General features: G+C 34.2%; 1 protein-coding gene across 10 annotated transcripts in view; it reads right to left on the reverse strand.

The window, feature by feature from the left end:
* Nucleotides 1-21,481, reverse strand: part of FAM172A (family with sequence similarity 172 member A) — a 412,528-nt gene that overhangs the window by 274,979 nt on the left and 116,068 nt on the right. The window lies entirely within an intron of this gene.

Genomic DNA, 21,481 nt, shown 5'->3' on the forward strand with positions numbered 1-21,481 from the left:
CAGCCAAGAATACTATATCCAGCAAAAATGTCCTTCAGATATGATGGAGAAATAACTTTCCCAGATAAACAAAAGCTGAGGGAGTTAATTGCCACAAGACTACCCCTACAAGATTTGATCAAGAAAGCCCTCATACCTGAAAAAAAAAGAGTTTACAAAAGCCTTGAGCAAGCAGATAAATAGACAGACAAAATCAGAAATTGCAACTCTCTATCAGAAAAGATTAGCAAACACTTAATTATAACTCTAAAGATAAAGGAAAAGAAAACATCAAAAATAAATGTTATCATTTCATCTTAACCACAAATTCACAACACATAACAGAATAAGTTGTGACAACAACTTAGAAGGGGAAGAGGAAGGGGATGAAACCTGCTTAGACTAAGGGAACAAGAGGCTATCAGGGAATGGACTATCTCATCTATGAGATCTTTTATACAAGCTGCATGGTAACCACTAAACAAAAAATCAGAAGAAAGACACAAATGATAAATACTGAGAAAACCATAATAGAGAGCCACCAAACTGAATTAGCAGTCCAAAATACACGGGACCAGAAACAAGAGAAATACATAACAACTGAAAAACAAGAGATAAAATGGCAGCATTAAGCCCTCATATATCAATAATCACTCTAAATGTAAATGGATTGAATTCCCCAATCAAAAGACACAGAGTGGCTAGATGGATTAAAAAACAAGAATCAACAATTTGCTGCCTCCAGGAAACACATCTCAGCTCTAAAGACAAACATAAGCTCAGAGTGAAGGGATGGAAGACGATACTCCAAGCTAATGGAAAACAAAAGAAAGCAAGTGTTGCCATACTTAAATCAGATAAAGTAGACTTCAAGATAAAAAAGTTAATAAGAGACCAAGAGGGGCAATATATAATGATAAAAGGGACACTCCACCAAGAAGACATAACACTTATAAATATATATGCACCCAATACAGGAGCACCAAAGTACATAAAGCAACTATTAACAAACCTAAAAGAAGATATCAACAACAACAAAATAATAGCAGGGGACCTTAACACCCCACTTACATCAATGGCTAGATTATCCAGACAGAAAGTCAATAAGGAAATAGTGGACTTAAATGAAAAACTAGACCAGATTGACTCGATATATATAGAGCATTCCATCCAAAAAGAACAGATTATACATTCTTCTCAAGTGCACATGGAACATTCTCAAGGATAGACCATATGTTGGGAAACAAGGCAAACCTCTATAAACTTAAGAAGATTGAAATCATAACAAGCATCTTTTCCAACCATAATGCTATGAAACTAGAAATCAACTACAAGAAAAAAGTGGGGAAAGTGACAAAGATGTGGAGACTAAACAACATGCTACTGAACAACCAATGGATCATTGAAGAAATTAAAGGAGAAATCAAAGAATATCTGGCAACAAATGAAAATGAAAAGACACCATACCAACTCATATGGGATGTAGCAAAAGCAGTTCTGAGAGGGAAATTCATAGCAATACAGGCCTACCTTAACAAACAAGAAAAATCCCAAATAAGCAATCTTAAACTACACCTAACAGAATTAGAAAAAGAAGAACAAATAAAGCCCAAAGTCAGTAGAAGGAGGGAAATAATAAAAATTAGAGCAGAAACAAATGAAATTGAAACCAAAAAAACAGCAGAAAGGATCAATGAAACTAAAAGCTGGTTCTTTGAGAAGATAAACAAAATTGACAAACCCTTAGCCAGACTCACCAAGAAAAAAAGAGAGAAGGCTCAAATAAATAAAATTAGAAATGAAAGAGGAGAAATCACAACAGATACCAGAGAAATACAAAGGATTATAAGAGAATACTAAGAAAAACTATATTCCGACAAATTGGAATCTAGAAGAAATGGATAAATTCTTAGACTCATACAACCTCCCAAAACTGAATCAAGAAGAAATAGAGAACCTGAAAAGACCAATCACAAGTAAAGAGATTGAAACAGTAATCAAAAACCTCCCAAAAAATAAAAGTCCAGGACCAGATGGCTTCTCTGGAGAATTTTACCAAACATTCAAAGAAGATTTAATACCTATCCTCCTGAAACTATTCCAAAAAATAGAGGAAGATGGAACACTTCCTCACACATTCTACGAGGCCAACATCACTCTGATATCAAAGCCAGACAACGACAATACAAAGAAGGAAAATTACAGGCCAATGTCGCTGATGAACATAGATGCAAAAATCCTCAACAAAATATTGCCAAATCAAATACAGCAATACATTAGAAAGATCATACACCACGATCAAGCAAGTGGAATTTATACCAGGGACACAGGGATGGTTCAACATCTAAAAATCAATCAACGTGATACACCACATTAACAAAATGAGGAATAAAAACCACATGATCATCTCAATAGATGCAGAGAAAGCATTTGACAAGATCCAACATCCCTTTACAATAAAAACTCTCAACAAAATGAGCACATAAGGAAAGTACCTCAACATGATAAAGGCCATATATGACAAACCCACAGCCAACATTATACTCAACAGGGAAAAACTGAAAGCCATCCCTCTGAGAACAGGAACAAGACAAGGGTGCCCATTCTTGGCACTGTTATTCAACATAGTGTTGGAAGTTCTGGCCAGAGCAATTAGGCAAGAAAAAGGAATAAAAGGAATCCAAATAGGCAATGAAGAAGTGAAACTCTCGCTGTTTGCAGATGACATGATTTTACCTACAGAAAACCCTAAAGAATCCATCAGAAAACTATTAGAAATAATCAACAACTGAAGGCCGGCCCGTGGTGTAGCGGTTAAGTGCGCGTGCTCCGCTGCTGGCGGCCCAGGGTTCGGATCCCGGGTGTGCACCGACGCACCATTTGTCAGGCCATACTGTGGCGGCGTCCCATATGAAGTGGAGGAAGATCGGCATGGATGTTAGCTCAGGGCCAGTGTTCCTCAGCAAAAAGAGGAGGATTGGCATGGATGTTAGCTCAGGGCTGATCTTCCTCACAAAAAAAAAAAAAAAAGAAATAATCAACAACTACAGCAAAGTTGCAGCGTACAAAATCAACTTACAAAAATCAATTGCATTTCTATACTCTAATGACGAACTAACAGAAAGAGAAATCAAGAATACAATACCATTTACAATCGCAACAAAAAGAAGAAAGTATCTATGAATAAATTTAACCAAAGAGGTGAAAGACCTATACAATGAAAACTATAAGACATTGAAAGAAATCATTGATGACATAAAGAAATGGAAAGATATCCCACGCACATGGATTGGAAGAATAAACAGTTAAAATGTCCATACTACCTAAAGCAATCTACAGATTCAATGCAATCCCAATCAGAATCCCAATGACATTCTTCATGGAAATAGAATAAAGAATCCTAAAATTCATATGGGGCAACAAAAGACCCCAAATAGCTAAAGCAATCCTGAGAAAAAAGTACAAAGCTGGAGGCATCACAATTCCTGACTTGAAAATATACTACAAAGCGATAGTAATCAAAACAGCATGGTACTGGTACAAAAACAGACACACAGATCAATGGAACAGAACTGAAAGCCCAGAAAGGAAACCTCACATCTACTGGCAGTTAATCTTCGACAAAAGAGCAAAGAACATACAATGGAGAAAGGAAAGTCTCTTCAATAAATGGTGCTGGGAAAACTGGATGGCCACTTGTAAAAGAGTGAAAGTAGACCATCTGTTTTTACCGTACACAAAAATTAACTCAAAATGGATCAAAGCCCTAAAGGTGAGACCTGAAACTATAAAACTCTTGGAAGAAAATGTAGGCAGTACACTATTATCATTGGTCATAAAGGGATCCTCTCGAATTCCATGTCTATTCGGACAAGGGAAAGAAAAGAAAAAATAAACAAGTGGGACTTCATCAGACTAAAGAGCTTCTGCAAGGCAAACGAAACCAGGATCAAAATGAAAAGACAACCCACCAGCTGGGAGAAAATATTTGCAAACCATATATCTGACAAGGGGTTAACCTCCATAATATATAAAGAACTCACACATCTGAACAACAAAAAAACAAATAACCCAATCAAAAAATGGGCAGAGGATACGAACAGACATTTTTCCAAGGAAGATATACAGATGGTCAACAGGCATCTGAAAAGATGTGCAACATCACTAATCATCAGGGAAACGCAAATCAAAACTACACTAAGATATCACCTTACACCCGTGAGAATGGCTATAGTCACCAAGACAAAAAATAACAAATGTTGGAGAGGATGTAGAGAAAATGGAACCCTCATTCACTGCTGGTGGGAATGCAAACTGGTGCAGCCTCTATGGAAAACAGTATAGAGATACCTCAAAAAATTAAAAATAGAAATACCTTATTATCCAGCTATCCCACTTCTGAGTATTTATCAAAAGAACTTGAAGTCAACAATCCAAAGCACCCCTATGTTCATTGCAGCATTATTTACTATAGCCAAAACATGGAAGCAACCCAAGTGTCCATCCACAGATGACTGGATAAAGAAGATGTGGTATATATATGCAATGGAATACTAATCAGCCATAAAAAAAGACAAAATCGTCCCATTTGCAACAACATGGATGGACCTGGAGGGTATTATGTTAAGTGAAGTAAGCCAGACAGAGAAAGACAAACACTGTATGACCTCTCTCATGTGGAATATAAACTACCACATGGACAGAGAGAACAGTTTGGTGGTTACCAAGGGGAAGGGAGTTGGGGGGTGGGCACAAGGGGTGAAGGGGCACATTTATATGGTGACTGACAAATAATAATATACAACTGGAATCTCACAATGTTATAAACTATTATGACATCAAAAAAATTGAAAAAAAAAACTAACGGGAAATAATTTTCAAATAAACGTATTGTGAGCATTAAAAAAAAAAAACATACACAATAACAGTAACAAATCGGTAACTTTCCCACCAAAGCATCTAGTATTAAAGAATCTTTGATAAATACATGTCACTCAATGAATAAAGGGTTTAGGTCAAGTTTTCCTTGACTCTTTTTATAACAATATATAAGAAAGATTTCCATATTCAGTATTCAATTGGAGGCTTATAAATATAAAATCCAGCTTTTACATACTTGAAAACCATCAGTGTAACAAAGGCATCTAAGCATGTCTTCTTTATGTCACTGAAGGAAAAAAGATGCCTAACTAGGCTAAATAATTTTTCTAAGGTTCAGAGTAAGTACAAGAAGTAGGACCATAAGCCAAGGCGGTAATATAACGTCTTTCCAGACGTAACTTTAGAAGAAGCAATAGGTCTATCAGAAGGGATGGTAGAGTGAGAAAAAGGCCTAAGAGCTGCTCTCCTAAAATAACTAATGGTTAAAAAAAATTCAAATACAATGAGAAATTGTAAATAAGATATTCCTTATCCTAGGAATGTACACATTCCTTCTTACAAAGAGTCTATTTCCTGTTTGTAAGTTCTGCTCCCTTACTCCTTCTTAACAGTTCACCAGCTGCATTCTTTCCAACCTTGCTTTCCTCCCCACTCCACATGGCTGACCATCCAAACATCTGACATATGTGTTTCTACTTTCTCTATAAACAGAGGATCTCTATTTGACTTTAATATGTACTGTCTTCTCCAAACCAGCTCTTCTCATTCAAAGTCTCCTCCTATAAGGCATTTACTTAAACCTATCTGGACATAGGTGAGCCTATTTATTGCCTGAAATCTTTGAATTGGGACCTACATATTGAATGAAAGGCTGCCGAATGTGTTTATGTGCCAGGTGCTTCACTAGTTCTGCGTTTTTAATTAGTGCCACACTTTAGTATAGCAACCTCCTCTCTCCATTCCCTAAGCAGTTAATGATCTTTTAACGAATACATAAATACAAAAAGAATTCAATATTGACAACATCTCTGTAGTAAATCTTCTGCAAAACAATATTTGTTTTTGTAATTAGGAGGTAATTTTAATATTAGGAGGAAAATAGAATTAGATTAAATTGTTTTGAGAAATAAAACCAAATTTTTTCTATATTTTGATTTATTAGAGAGAGGTATGCCTGTGTCAGAAAAAAATTATAAAAACAGAACACACAGAATCAGTTTAAGACCTAGGAAGACCAATTCAAACCATCTAGTATACCACGTTCATTAAAGAAATGAGGAAACTACTTATTTTCATTAAAAAAATGTATATATATGTATACACCTTCCCTATGAAGCAAATTTCAAAAGTTACATGGAGCAGTCATTGCTTTGGGAGAGATGAGCATGAACAGTATTGTAAAATATTTTAAATATTGAATGTGACCATATTAAATATCCATATATTTGATCTCTTCTCTACATCATTATAAAATGATAGCAGTCAGATTTCATCCAACTAAACGCAATTTTTTTTATCTCTGCATAGGTTTTATAAGACCATGGTAACTGCCACAATTTTTTCCACCATAATCGAATGAGCTCCTTGCTTAGTAGCTTTTCAACAAATAAGTTCAGAGGAAAGAAAATACAAAAGTAACAGCATGTTAAATCACAGTATAAACTAATCTGCATGACATTAGGAGATACCATTAATGTTATGATTAGTTATGCTTTTTCTTGTAATTTTATAACAAGAGACTTAGACTCATCACTAAATTAATTATTCAAAGCATATGCATGACCCAGCATACTGCAACAGAGGGATATGATGGAGAGAGTCAGAAAGGGGGGGGTCATAGGCATTATGGCTTGGGAAAAGTATGGTGGCATATGCACCTCAAAAACATGTCTAAAATAAGATTCTCAACTCCTCCAATGTTAAAAAATCACCCCTCTTCAGTACTCCTCGACTCAGTTAATACTACCATCTCCCCTATTACCCAAGTCAGAAATCCAAGTGTCAATTTGATTCTTTCCTTTCTTTCACTTCCCACATATAATCAATCATTGTAATACCTCTTGTATCTCTCCAGTTCTACACATGCCCGCTGATTCCTCAGTTCAGGCTACCGTTCTTGTTCACATATCTTACTTCAACAGTATCTCACTGGTCACCGAATCCACTCTTCAGGCTTGTGCCAGAATTAACTTTTTTTTTTTGGTGACGAAGATTAGCCCTGAGCTAACATCCATTGCCAATCCTCCTCTTTTTGCTGAGGAAGATTGCCACTGGGCTAAAATCTGAGCCCATCTTCCTCTAGTTTATATGGAACACCGCCAGGCATGGCTTAACAAGCAGTGGGTCGGTGCCCGTCCAGGATCCGAACCTGCGAACCCCGGGCCGCCGAAGCGGAGCGCAAGCACTTAACCACTATGCCACCGGGTGGGCCCCGGAATTAACTTTTTAAAACACAAATTTGGCCACGTCATTTCCCTATTTAGAAATGCTCAGTGCTGTTCCATAACCCTTAAGACAATTTACAAATACCTTAAGAGGACACATCAAGCCCTGATGATCTCTGCAAAGAGATTATACTCCCCCTCTCACATCAAACTCTTATGTTCAAGCTTTATTCAATGAATCCCTCTATCCAGAATACCTCTCCCCACCTCCAAGTGCCTACTCATACTGGAGGATTTTATGTACATGTCACTTCTTCTGGGAAGCATTTCTACAGACATGGCATTAAGAGATGCCTTCCATATGCTGACCCATGGTACCCTATGCTTATAGTTTTTGGTACCTATCATACTGTACTGAATTTGCCTATCTCTCCCATTAAATAACAATGTCTTAAGGGCAGGCACTATATTTTATTCACTATTGTACCTCCTTAAACTGAGAACAGTGCTTGGCCTTCTAAATACTTAACGGATCTACAGATGAATTGGAGGATTGATGGATGGATAGAAGGATGGATTTCACAGAGTAAGACGGTTAGAACAAAATTTTTCCCATCAACAATGCTGAGTTTTAAAAAAAAAATCATTTTCAGAATACTTATGTTTCTATTTTCTAGGCGCAGTTACCCCTGGAGGATGATGTTAGAAGTCTACACCTCTAAAGCAGTGCTAAAACCAACTTAATCCCATGTCCTCTGGGTCCTTAAAGTAGTTAATAATATGGATCCAGAAAAATCCCTGCCAACAGTGTTAGATGCCCAGAAGAGACCCAGTCATATAGTTATAAGAATAGGATATGGAGTGGCAGGATTTGTAGAGGAAAAGAGAGAAAACAAACCAGAAACAAAAGAAAACACTAAATAATTACTATCTCCACATTCATCACTGTTAACATTCATTAAGTACTCATCATGTGCCATAAGAATTTGCATGCATCGTGTTCCTATTTCAGAAAAGGGGAACTGAAATCACATACTATTATCTTTTAATAGATTTAACAAAAAGGATGGTGCCTGCCAATAAGCCATCATATTTCTCTCTTTTGCTACTGAAAATTCATATATCCCTCCATCCATAAAAAGTTTTAAACATCAGCTTCTGGCACAGTGGTAAGTGCACTTTTCATACATTTCATCATTTAATCTTCAGGATAATCCTATGAGTTTGGTGGTATTATTATGATCATTGTATGGATTAGAAAACCAAGACTAAACAGTTCAAACCCCTTGAACAAATCATACAACTATTAAGTCACAAAGCTAAAACTGGTGACTAGGAATGTTTAACTCCAAATCCTGTGTTCTTATCCACTAAACTGTACTGCAGGGCAATGGTGAAAAATGTATGGTCCTTGCCCTCAATCAGCTCACAGTTTAGTGGGAAACAGAAGCATACCCATAAAATTTGACAAAATAGGATTGCTATTATAATGCAAGTTGTTAAAAAATGCAGTATGGTGCATATATGCTAAACAAACAGGATACTTCCTAAAGCTACAATATTTAGGAGGCTTAACTGTGTCATTCTTGTACATTAAAAAAGTAACAAATTGAGTTGCAGAAGCTTAAGATGAGACAATGATGTGGCTTTCTTCTAAATGCTTCTTTTAAACAATTCATAATGTTAAAATTATTTGTCATAAAACAATTCAAATGCATCTAAACATAAGGGAAAAAAGACTTTATATAAAGAGCAATATTAGACTTAATGAAAGAGTTCTCAGGGATTACAAAGAAAAAAGGAATTAAGACTATACACACAATTATTTATTATATATAATTTCTTTTCAAAAGCAATCTTAAATCCCACTACCTATGGTATTTATACAGATTTCAACATCACGAAGCAAACAATATAGCAGGTTAATGTCATTTATGCCCATTTTTCTCTCTCCTATAAAACTGTTTCTGTAGTTTGGTGCAATAAAATGCTTAAGCAAAAATGATTCACCTGAAGAGTAAAACTAAAATTTCTAACAGGCAAACTCTCCTAGTTAAATCTCCTCTCTGGTTAAATGAACTAATTCATTCAATTTAGTCATCCCAGAATACAAAAAATACACTTGTTTTTCATTTTCAAGATTAAATTTTATGATTTTATTACACCAAAATAATAAAAGAAGGAGTCTTAAGAAATTACTGGGTTAATATTTTTAATTGTTTATATAGTACTGACTATCTCAAAATACATTTCCTTTTTAAAATTGACTCATGGCTTTAAACTTGCTAATGTCTTGTTGTAAATGCTTCCTACACAACCAAATTTTTTTCTCTAAACTGAACATTGCAAATTGCCTCAGATGGGTGATAATGAAAAAGCAACACCATTTACTAATTTTGTATAAGTTATCCTCCACCCCTCAGATTCCTTGGAGGGGAAGAGCCTGTGTGAATTTCACCATACAGTGCCACAAGCAGAAAGTGAGAGACACTAAACAAATGCATCCTGGAGGGAGAGAAAATGCCTGCAGCAGCAAATGACCTACTATATACCTCTTTACACAGGCTTTGATGTTATAATTTGTTGATTTCCAGGAAAAAAAGACAATTACCAATAGTTTAAGTTTGTTCTGACAGAAGTATTTAACTTCTTTAAGTTTTTGATCACAAACAACACATACTGTTCAAAAGGGCAGTACATTTTCAAACCCGTTTAATACTAAGTAAATGTGCATGAAAAGCTCACTAAAAAGACATTTTCTTACTGTCAGAAAATGCAAACTGATAAGTACACTAAACTTAAGAAAGTTTAAAAATATTCTTAGCATGTGTTTCTCTGGATAAATGTGCTCTTAAATATTTCCAAGACCAATTCATTGTAAGAACAGATAATTTTATTCAAATATGCAACTCATGGTATGAATAAGCAAGTACTCACTTCCCAACAGAATTGACAAGTCTTTCAAATAACAGTTAAACAAAAAAAATCAACACTACTGGGTTGGCAATTTGGAATGTTAACATACACAGATATTTGTATGTATGTAGGTACGTGTGTTTGTGTACATGGTGTAATCATGAATATGTTTCAAAACATACCTATTTTTAACTATAAAGAAATAAATTGATGTTTATTAAAGTGAGTTACTATTTAACATCCTATGTTCAAGCTCCACCATAACAGAAATACATAAATGCATACACATATAACTTCACATCTTAAATTGTGTTCTGTATTTTTAACTAAGTTTCCAATCTCTATAAGTAATCATACAGATAACAATTTAATAGAATTTTTTTAAATAGGCATCAAGATAACAACTTAATAGAACTGTTTTAAAAGCTTCACTCACACTATTAAATACGAGAAAACTGAAAATTGTGACAAAAGCAATGGTCTTCATTATCAAGAGAAGTAAGGTTGAATTGCTTACTTAACAGTATTTTCCCTAATTTTTAAAATAAGTTTCTTTTGGATTCACACATGTTATTTATCATTATCACTGCATTACTGCAGAAATAAAAGGCTAAAGGAGAGCTTCATACAGATATTAATTTTCTCCAGTAATGTTAAGAGAATATTTCACTCTGTAGTTTTGATTTATAAAATAATAAATTGCAAAGTAACTTATTTTCATTCAGAATTTAAATTATAGCATGTATGTTCATTATAATTTAAACTCTAGGTAACAAAAAAATAGTAGTTTGCTATCCTGTGCCATTTCTACATGGCATTTCTAACCTAAATTGGCTTAAATCTTATGATCTTAGAAAATCAAATGTGAATGACCCTGAAACTATATCAGTTTGTTTAAAACTGCAGAATGTATATCTAACACAATACACTTGTGTGTTTTTTATTAACACAATACTACTTGTGTTTTTTATTACTTTTTATTAATACAACACTACTTGTACTTTTTATTTTTTAATACTACTTGAAGCCTTCTTCCACAGGCTTTAAGCTTCATGAGGCATACTCATCCCTGTATATCAATTTCATAAACAAGTTATCTCCTTTCCAATAAAGATTATAAACACAAAGCGATAACATAGATCCTAAGACTGTTGATATCTGAATGCATACTTGACAGTATGAGGTTACTGATTATACATACATTTGGAGTAAACTGATAAAAGTTTATTTTAAAATATAAAAAGTACATGATTCTAAATATACAAAGTATGCAAAGGTACTCCATCTAATTCTTACACCACCTCACTACAAATTTTAAGTAGTAATTTGTTTTATGTCCAGGAAAACAAAAGACTATATATTCTATGTAAAAAAAGAGTTAAAATACTGGCCTGTTACTATTAACTATTAATTCTGTTACTAGAATTACTGTTAAAATCCAGTCTTAAGAAAGTTATACAGCAAATAAAAAATAAATTAAATTAATAGATATATCTCTTTCATATTAAATTATTAATTCATAATTAGGCACTAGTTAGAATTCCTAATATCATATATTGAAATAGGCAATTTATCGAGGAATTAATAATTTAAGATATGCTTTTTATTTATATCATGTAAACCGTTGAATAAAATCATCACCAAATAACATCAGAAGCATGAAATGCTACTGAACAACTCCCCTGGAAACTAATAATTACTTATCCCTAAATTTACTTAACATGATTTTCTTTAAAACTTATTTTAGTGATTATGTAAATATAACACATTTAATCTAAAGCTCGGTGACAAACTAAAAGTGCAAACTGCTCTTATAAACAAATTACCTACCCTCCATAATGTACTGTCTCAATTATTTCAAGTAAGTTTAAGACAATTTGCTACTACTAAAGGCTGACACTCATTCCTTTTTACTTCTCCTCAAATTAAAATAATTCAGGGGATAAACTGATAAATACTGGAAGTAATTAAGTTTTTAAAATCACATTCAAGATAAACAAAAGTATAAAGGCTAAAAACCAAAGTACAGTGAAAACTGCAAAGCTGCCCTATCTTTAATCTTTTCTTGTTAAACCTAGGCTACTCAAGAATTGTCAACTAATTATTCCATTTTATTGATGACGCTTCTCTCTAGGGAAGTTATTTTAAAAGTTTAACCCTGAAGCAAGTCATGGCTTTTCCAATCCTTACAAGTGTGTAGAGCATCGATTAGAACTGCAGGAGGTGTTACCTTCTACCCAGAGCATCTCACCCTGTACCATCTTACCCACGATCTCACTCCCAAAACAGCTTTGATTCAGCAATTCAAACTGCTTCAGCTAATATTAAAGGGAGGCCCACAGAATAGGGATTAGCAGTTAAAATGAAATAAAAAGTCAAAGTCGGGAAAAATACAGATGGTGGATATAGTAGCACAAAGCTCAAGAGTAAAGCAGATTTAAAAAAGACATCAGAGTGACTCAAGAAAAGAACAACATGACAGAAATTAAACAAGATTTTTGTTTGCCTTCTATGCATTTAAACTCATCTCAACCTCCACTGAAATTGTGATCATACACAAACCTCAAGGCTTTTGACATACTTGTAAAACTCAGACCCCCTCTTTCTCTTTCTAAGTCTCCGGAGTCACTTCTTAGGTAGCCAAGAAAAAAACAGAAGAATTCAAATATGCATGTAGTTGAGAAATAGACTAAATTGTAACCAAATTATAATTATAACCAATATTTTTTCACATAAAGATGGTGTCTGTTTTAAAATCCAGTATTTTTTCTCTTGTACTTAGTGAAAAGGCCTAGGTCTACTTTGAAAGTTATTTGAAGTCAGGTATAAACATATGTAGAGGAATAGATAATAGGCATAAGAAGGCTTGTAATATTTTTCTCGGGATGATGTCAGAATATCCAGGTGTTCTATGCTATTATAGCTAGCTCTCCACTTGACTGCAGAAAGAGCATACGTATATGCTTAATTAATTAGCTTAGGACTCAAGAACAATCTAGATGCAAAGAGTTATCACAGAATGTCCTATTCACATCTACCACAAAAACAGTGACCAAAATTCCAGAAGGTAATTGGATTTTCAAAACTGAAAGTAGTTTCTTTCTTCCAATTCAGTCATGACAGGGCCAGAAGGTAATGATATATCTGCCAGGATGCAACAAGCAGACCTGTCTTCTGTCAAGAGCTGAAATCATAAAGGAATAAGCTGTCGTTAACAACCTCTCTCCAAACACTAGAGCTGTCATTTCATTGTTTTCTTTTGCTGGCATGGGGGCTGGTGTGGCCTCATATTCCTTGTCAGTTCAGTAATGTGCTAAGCTTTTAACCTTTTCTGGAATTCTTGACTTGAACAACCTTTTATGAAGTCTATAATGTAACAGCTTATATTTTCTTTGACTAATTGATAGTTTCTCTCAAAGTTTACTTTTAAAATTTGGAAGTAGCACTCTTGGTTTCAACCTATAGTTCAGTAGTCTATACTGCAAATACAGAAAAAAAATTAGCATTTACTTTTTCAAAAGTTTGAAATGTAAATTTTAGTGGTCTAAATTCAGCCAATCTTAAAGGGAACAAAATCAATAATTATTTAAAGAAGTTACTTGCAGTTTTATAATCAAACACTTAAACTCTTTTAGAAATGGTTAAGTACAATATTGCAATAGTATATATCACGAATACATTCTTTAAAAATTTTTTAATTAGAAAAGTAATATCTTTTTAAATTAGAAAAGTAATACCTGCTCAAAGTAAAAAAAAAAGAAAAAAAAGATAGAAAAATTGACAATGAAAAGTAAAAAAAGAAACCTTATGGCTTCTTTTTTTTTTTTTTTTTATAATTTTTATTTATTTATTTATTTTCCCCCCAAAGCCCCACTAGATAGTTGTATGTCATAGCTGCACGTCCTTCTAGTTACTGTATGTGGGACACAGCCTCAGCATGGCCGGAGAAGCGGTGCGTCGGTGCGCGCCCGGGATCCGAACCCCAGGCCGCCAGCAGCGGAGCGCACACACCCAACCGCTAAGCCACGGGGCCGGCCCCCTTATGGCTTCTTGAATAAACTTCCAGGAACATCAATGTATATCTATGTAAGTATGTAGGTGTATGCATATACATGTGTAAGTGTACTTTTTAACAAATGATCTCATTCTTGTATTTTCATCTGATAACTCTTAGATATCATTCCATAAGAATGAACATACATACGAACACATATAACTTGCTTCTCTTAACAACTACATAGTCTTCCATGATATGAATATACCATCATTTAATCAAATAGTCCCATTCTAGTGGATATTTAGGTGGTTAAGAAGTTTTTGTGTTATTACAAACTGCTGTGATGAGCACCCTTGTAAGTATACTTTGTGTACTGCTCTAGTGTAAATTCCTGCAAATGGAATTTAGGGTCAAAGGTTAATATGCATATTTAATTTAGGGAGATATAACTAAATTGCCTCTAAAAAGACTGATTCAATTGACATTCCCACAAATATCTAAATTTTGTATTATCATACAATTTATTACCAATTTATCTGCCAATCCTTTTTTTTTTTTAGTGAAGAAGATTGGCCCTTAGCTAACATCTGTTGCCAATCTTCCTCTTTTTGCTTGAGAAGATTTCCTGAGCTAATATCTGCGCCTATATTCCTCTACTTTATATATGGGATGCCGCCACAGCATGGCTTGATGAGTGGTGTATAGGCCCACGCCCAGGATGCAAACCTGCGAACCCTGGGCCACTGAAGCAGAGCATGCAAACTTAGCCACTACACCACCAGGCTGGCCCCTATCTGCCAATCTTATACATTGAAAAATGGCACCTTGTTTTAATAAGAATTTCTTTAATTCCACAAATACGTTGAAGGACAACCAAAAAAAAAAGCACCAAAGCATCAAATAAGTCATTTGAACAAAAATATATTTAAAAGCTCTAAGGAATTTTCAGGTTTTTGAGATCTCTGAAACCTTAAGCATGCCTCTCCTGACAAACTACATTCTGTTTGCACTACATAAATACTAAATAATTTCTCATAAGCTGCTAGATGACATTGCTACTGTTAAAAATAAAAGCTATGCCCTATATTGATGTGGTACTTCTTACTACTATCTACTAACCATAGATAACCACTAGAATCTTCTTAAAATTTCCGTGTCACAAACTTTGTCAAATACTTATGTTGAAACAGCAAAATCTTGTAGTAATTAGTTGGAAGACTACGAATTGAAGGCAGTAGTTAAGAAGGTTTTACCAAAAGTTTATTTTCAAATTACTGGAAAAAAAAATCATACTCTATCTTAGATAACCATCTACAATGGCTTCATGTACATTTGTGGAAAAACATCCAATACAGTAATCAATCAGCTTTACAAATGTGCCTGTCAAAAAAGGCAGAAAAACCCAAAATGGATGAAGAAAAGAGGAATCAAAAAGTCAACAGACAGAATACAAAAGTTATAGCTTATTAAAAGGGAAGCAAATTATTTAAAAACTAAAAAGCTCTATATCAACTTTGGAAGTATGCAATTCATAATGGAGTCAAGCAACAATTTATGTATTCTTTGATTTAGTTTCCTTATAAACAGAATGATTTCTAAAAGAAAATCCTGAAATATTCTAGTGTGATAAATATTGCTATATAAGGATGTCCTATTCTGAGGTTTACAAAGCATTTTGTTATATAGAAAATTAATTTTGTTTTAAAAAGATATAAGTTGTAAAGTGACTACCTGTCATTGGAACAAACAGATAAAAAACATGCAATTAAAATGCTATACTGAATTCTTGGACTATCTCTATTCCTTCTACAAATCACACTAAAATATTAGTTAAAAAAAAAAGGAGGCTTGGTATTAACCCATCAGGACAAAGCAAATGGGAGGGGAGAGAATAGAGGATACAGATGTCAATAAATTTTGGAAAACTGTAAGCTGATGGAACTGGCTTGGTATTACAGAAGAAACTCAAACTTAAGTGCCTCTGGAGAAAAATAATGAGTAGAAACAAGCCAACTCACCCACAGAATTTCAGAAAAACTCAGAAATTGGGGTGCCAGTTATCCTGGAAAGTAGGGGTAGGCCTTGAGTCTAAAAACAGAGGCACTAGTTATAAATTCCCATAAGGTGCAATTGCCATCCCCTCAAAAACAAACAAACCAAAAAACAGGTCATAATCTCACATTATACAGCCAGCCCTGAAAGAGATACGAGGTTTTGTCTTTAGAGAAACATATCCAGAGAATGACTAGAAGGAAAGAGAGATACAGAGCTCAAATCAGGTGTACTATGCAGAAGTTTGCAAAATGAATGAAAAAGAGAGCTCCATACCAAAATATGAGAGAAGAACTTAAAAAAATTCTATAGAAAGTTTAAAAGATAAAGCAGGTAACCTCCCAGAAACTAGGGCAAAAAAGGATGAAAAATAAGAGAGAAAGTATAGATAATTAAATAAGACAATTATAGGCTCAATTTAGTATTCCAAAACCACATGATAATAATTCTAGAAAAAGAGAAGATTAAAATTATCAAGAAACAATACCAAAAAATGTTCTCAGAATTGAGGATCATTAGTACAGTACAGATTGAAAGGAATCACCAAGCGCCCAACACAAGGATCCAAAAAAACTCCAAACCAAGGCATAGGAAATTTCTTAAAAGCAATATGATTCATTTCTTAACACGAGGGAGAAGGAAAAGAAGCTTCCATAGAGGGGAACAAAAGGATTCAGGATCAGAATGGTACTGGACTTTTCAATTAAAACACTGGAAGCTAGAAGACAATGAAACAAAGCCTTTAAATTTCAGAATGAAAATGATTTTCAACTTGGAATTCTATACCTAGTTGTATTATTAAAATAAAGTGAACAAGTAAAATAAAGGCATTTTTCAGAAATAAAAGGTTTCAAAATTTATCTTATATTCATTCTTGAGTTGCTTCAAAAAAATGAGGGCACATATCCAAAAAGCTGGGGTCACTGGATCCAGGAAGCAGGAGGTCAAACGTACGAGAGAATCTAAGAGGAGTCCCAGCACCAGAGACAGGGAGGCTTAGAAAGTGACCAGTCAAGATTGGAACACAAGTCCACAGGGTTCCAAAAAAGAGTTCACCAGAAGAATAATATGAAACTATAAGATTATCTGATAAATTTGACCAGGTAAAAAATTACTGAAAGGCCAATCAAGATCTGAATTAGCAAGTATTACCAAAAAAATAGAAAAAAAAAATTGGAAATTATTAATTGCATGAAAACAAACTTGCAGCAAAAAATGAAAAACAACCACAGTACCCATTGGCTCAGCCATAAGCAATATTAAAGTAGTAGTAATATTGTAAAGCCTGATTGCTGATTTAATCCAAAAACTGTGAGAATGGGAGACTCTTATCTACCATTAACAGAAAGTGACTGATAAATCAAGAGACAGCTTTATAATTTAAAAATATGGATATAGAGAATACTAGTAACACCAAAAAATACTGAGAGTGATTACATCTAGAGAACAGAACTAACAGGTAGGAAAGGATCAGGAAAGGATAATCCTTAATTTGGTACATGCCTTTTGACTTCTAAGATTACATGCATGTATCCTCCGATGTTCTGCAGTTTTATTTTAATAAATTTTAAATGTAGATTTATTTTCATTTGTTTTGCTCAAGATATGCCATGCTTCTTCAACAACGATTAGTGTCTTTACTCTCATAAACACTCGACTATTAACGTATTGCTTCTTCTCCCATTCTTTTCTCTTGTTTTTATGAAACATCTATTAGAGGAATATTAGATCTTATTCTATTCTCCATGACTTTTAATCTCTCTATCATATTTTTTTCTCAGCTTTTCTGTGCTATATTTTGTATGCTGTATTCCTCAATTCTAGCTTTTAATTTACTAATCTCTCTTCAACTACGTCTGATAGTTGCATGACCTGGCTCTTGTGATGAATCATTTCCTCATAGAATTTCTAATCTTCAACTATAAATTCATCTTCATTAGGGATTTACCCTGGGTTGTAAAGTGTTGTTATTGGCAGTTTTATGTGTGCTTCCCCCTAGTGCCCCAAGAGTTTCATTAGTCCAGAATCCATTTTTACATGAATTTACATTGCTTGAGATTCCCACACTACGCAGGCTGACTAAATTCAAACTGCAAATCCAAATCCACTTTTGGGTTAGGATCTGTGGCTTTTGTTTCCCAAGAGAAGCTGAGAACCTGGCACCTCTGACAAAGAAACTTCCTCTTTTCACCTCTGGGCCACAAGCTGATTTTTATCCCCTACAGACCTTTAAAAGGGCAGAAACTTCCAGGGCCCTAGCTACATCCAAGGGTCTTAGTTTTAGCTCCTGCCTCTCAGGCCCAAAGCTGTGATGCAGACTCTGTATGACATAGGGCTTATCTCTCATCAGCTATCCCCTTTGGGTTGCCACACCCTCCAGGGACTTACAACTGTGGCTTTAAGATCTCTCCTGTAGCCAGGCATTTAGATTCCTTTTCTATCGTTTGATCGTAAGTAGGTATTTCATATTTTTGTTGTTGCTATATTTTATCCATTATTTTTATGTGAGTTTAGTGGGAGAGAGAAATGCATATTAATTAGCTCAGTCCACTATGTTATAGAACCCAAACTGTATAAATTACATTAATAAAAATAGTAGTTTTTAAAAATTAGACATAGTATGAAAATTATACTCAAAGTAAGTAATTATGGATATAGCAGATTCTTCTGAATAATCCAGCTATGAGAAATCAGGAAAAATGTAGGCTTAGTGAAGTAATCAGAGTTCTTATGAAATTATTAAAATTAATAAATTTTAAGTCATGTTGGATATGAATCACTTAGTATTTTTAAAAGTATTTAAACTTTTACTTCTCTACTGATTTTATTATAAAACATTTTCTAGAACTTCTCACTCTCTGTCATACTAAATATAACTGCCATCAAGTTCTACCTTATCCATTATACCTAGAGCCTGAAAAGTATAAATAAACCTTCAACCAATCCAAAGAGTATTACCTACCCAGTGGTTCTAGTATGATGCCCAGATTAACAGCATAAGCATCACTTGAGAAATTCTCAGAAATGTAAATTCTCAGGCCCCAACCAGATCTTCTGAATCAAAATTTGGGATTGGGACAGGGCAATATGTGTTTCAACAAGCCCAGGTGATTCTGGGTGATTCTGATACATGGTAACATTTGACTCTATAGACCAGTGGCTCTGAAACTGCTCTCCATAAAACTTTTTGACAGTATATCTCAATCAGTCAAAGCCTGGACACAGATCAGGGAGGTGCCAAGGGTGAAGAACTTAAGGAAGCACTCACTCTCAGGGTCCTATAAGCACTGCACCACCCTGAGAGTGACTGACTCCTTAAATTCTGTACCCTTGTTCCACCCCTGCAATTAGTAATTAAATGACTTAATTTAAGTGTCTCCTACTTTCCATAGAGACCAACTGAAATGCCTAAAAAGATGCATATGAGAAAAGATCAAGGAAGAAACAAGTATGAGTAACTCTAAAACTGCACAATCAGGCACTGAATAATTAGTACTTGGCTATATGATATACTGTTTCTTACTACAAGTAATATATTATGCAATGAACATTGTTAAACACTAAAAATATTAGCTCTGGCAACCTCAAAAGAATTGTGGGATTTATCTGATATGTACTATTTCTCCAATATGAAATCTTAGTACATTTTTGATAATCAAGTTCCAAAGTATCTAAAATGCAAGGATCAGAATATCTAATTTTCAAACTGTGATCTATGGAGCCCCAGGGTTCAGAGAAGAAATCTCAGGGGCTGTTGTGGAGGTGGTTCCAATCTTCACCCCAGCTTCAACCAAAGTGGCTCTACAGATTTAAACATAATATTTTTTAACAAAACAGTCCAATTAGAGGCAGGGTTCTACTGTTGGAAAAAAGTTTTAACTTTTCAATGAACTGAATCCAATTTTAGGACCTTTAACCTCATACTAAAAATCTGCAAGGAATATCACAGAAATATTATTAACAACACTAAGTAGAGATATTGTCTGGACTGAAAAATAATAGAATTTACTTCAGTTGTGATATGAAAACTGACAGACCAGGAAAAACAGAGTAGTGGCTCCCAGCCTTTTGTAAACTACAGAAACTTTTCTTTAAATACAATTTTAGAAAAAAATCCAAAAAAATAAAAACAAGTAGAGCTAATCTGATTAAAAAGTAAGGATGAGACAGCTTCTTTTTCCCTATTAGTCTTCCTCTGCCTGCTTCCCAAAATAGCATCCTTTTCCCTATCTGTCCCCCCAACACACACACACAAACATACAGCAGCCCTTGCAGAACTAACAGAGAAACACTATGAAAAGGTAAAGCCAAAGTAATACAAACACTTTATCTGGATTAAAAAAGAGATATCCATCTTAAAACGTTCACCAGGTAGAAAGTTACCACAATAAAGTTCATATTCAGTTTTTATAAAATAAAGAGAATAAAGTATATAAACTAAAATTTTCAAAGTACACAACATACTAAATACTAAAGTACTTAGAAATCAGCTGCTTTTTTTCAAGGAATCATGAGTTGCTATGATTGAGAAAAGCAGAAAAAAGTCAAGGCAACGAAATGCTATTACCCCAAAACACTATTCCTACTTATAAAAACAAAATGACTGACTAGTCTAATGTTACTGACAAACTTCCTCCCTTTTGCTTGGGATATGAACAGATAATTTGTTCAAAGACGTTTGGCATGGCTTCTTATATACTCTTTCACCTCAAGAAACTTATACAACAATAAAATATTCCAGAATGGGAAAGGTTTAGTTGATCTAGTAGAAGGGACAATATAATTACACAAAGTATTTCACCAAGCACTCATATTACAAACATCTGATTTTCTTTACTAAATTATATTTTCAAATATTCACTGAATTGTGATCACATTTCACATACAATGTTCTTAAAATACATCTACAGGATCTCTTCTAATCACAAGCTAATGTGTCAGAGAAAGAGTTGATTTCACTATTCATAACCTGATATATGAAAGAATTTATATAATATTTTATGAGTTACTTCAATCTAAACTTCAATTACTTTAGTTACTTAAATTCTACTAAAAATGTACTATTGAAGCTTGTAACCAATCAGAAGCAATGTCTTTGGGTTCTTTGCATAGCCATGAAGACTGAAAAAAATACACAATTAACCTAAGAAAGTCTACTTGCAGCATTTTAAGGGCCTCAAAATCTATTGACACAAAAATTCTTGAGGAGCTGGGCTGGGCTTTATTATTATTTTCAGAATTAACAGAGTATGGAACATATTATCTTTAACTT

The sequence above is a fragment of the Diceros bicornis genome, chromosome 1, assembly GCF_020826845.1.
Source record: "Diceros bicornis minor isolate mBicDic1 chromosome 1, mDicBic1.mat.cur, whole genome shotgun sequence".
Lineage (NCBI taxonomy): Eukaryota > Metazoa > Chordata > Mammalia > Perissodactyla > Rhinocerotidae > Diceros > Diceros bicornis.